The sequence below is a fragment of the Myotis davidii genome, unplaced genomic scaffold, assembly GCF_000327345.1.
Source record: "Myotis davidii unplaced genomic scaffold, ASM32734v1 scaffold327, whole genome shotgun sequence".
Lineage (NCBI taxonomy): Eukaryota > Metazoa > Chordata > Mammalia > Chiroptera > Vespertilionidae > Myotis > Myotis davidii.
Window position 1 is genome coordinate 3,860,772 of NW_006298628.1, and position 1,339 is coordinate 3,862,110.

At 60.3% G+C, this 1,339-nt stretch overlaps 1 protein-coding gene across 1 annotated transcript in view; it reads right to left on the bottom strand.

Moving 5' to 3' along the window:
- SRCIN1 (SRC kinase signaling inhibitor 1) overlaps positions 1–1,339 on the bottom strand; it is a 41,786-nt gene that overhangs the window by 39,436 nt on the left and 1,011 nt on the right. The window lies entirely within an intron of this gene.

Below are 1,339 nucleotides of genomic sequence, written 5' to 3' on the forward strand. Positions count from 1 at the left end.
GGGAGGGGCTGTGGTTTGAATCTCGCCTCGGCCCGGGCCCCAGGGTCCTCGCCAGGCCCCCACCCCACCCCCACAGGTCTGGGCAGGTGGGGGCGGAGAATGTCCTGCCCCTGACCCGCCACCAGTGCGCTCACAGCCTCTCCCCCGAGGGCGCTTGCCCGCGGCCTTTGGTTCCACCAGGACTCAATTCCCAGCCAAGTCTGGGAACCCAGGATGCCTGCTGCCTTGATGGTTTCTGATCCCGCTCGGCTGTGGGACTGGCGTTTGCTGAACTCGGGTCCTGCGCTTCACAAAAGGAGCCTCCGACTCCGCCATGGGGACTGCAGCCTCTGATACGCACTAAATATCAAGTGATGACAACATCCTGGGCACAGCCACTCCTCTCAGCGACTCCAAGGTCTGGGACGAGGTCCCTTCAAGCTCTCCTGCCTCCGTCAGAGGCAGAGGCGGGCAGGCCTAGAACCCCTCGTCTTGGGACAGCTGAGCTCACCAAGTCCAACCTCACTCCTCGCCATCACCCATCTAACCCAAGACACGCCATCTAGGGAGGCCTCTGCATGCCCCAGGCACAGCCTGTGTCCCCTGCCTCACCACCATCCCTGTTCCAGCCCCATTTTGGCTGCCACATGCACTTGGCCACGCAGGACAAGCCCGTCCCACTTGCCATTCAGTCTTGGGGGCAGACACATCTTTGTTCCCCGAAGTTCAGTCAAGATGGGGCAGGATGCTGGGAAGGGAAGTGGGCTGAATGCCCTGTGAGCGACGCCAAGACATGCCAACCTGTTGCTAGACTTGAGTTCACTCGGCTAAACCGTCGGTGCCCCAGAGCCGCCTCCTTCCCTAGGCTGTCACATTTTTTTCTTCTAATTCTTGCCAAAGTCCAGGCTGCTGCCCCTCCCCCAGAGGAGCCAGGTGTGTGAGCGACCCGTTGGCTCCCCTGCCTCTACACCTCCTCTGCCGCTTAAAGCTGAACACCAAGTCGAAGCCCCTCGGGGCTGCCCTTCCTCCTGGCAACTCGGACTCCCTGACCCCTCCTCCCCGTTTGGCTCTCAGATGCCTAGCTTTCTCCCACAGCCGTGTTCTGGCCTGAGCTGAGAGCCCACGCCCGCCTTCGTGTGCCCCTGTCTAAGGTAAGATCCATCTTCTCATCAGGGAAACAGGCCTGATGGAGAAGCAGGAAACCACTTCAGGCCCAATGCCCCGATGCCAACATCCTCTTCAAATTTTGAAACTAAGCCTTGAACGTAGCAAGAAGGGTGGGAGAGAGACATTATGAACTCCCTGGTGATAAGACATCAGGGAAGGGTGGGTCTGCTCAGAGATGGAAGGGGGGCGGGGG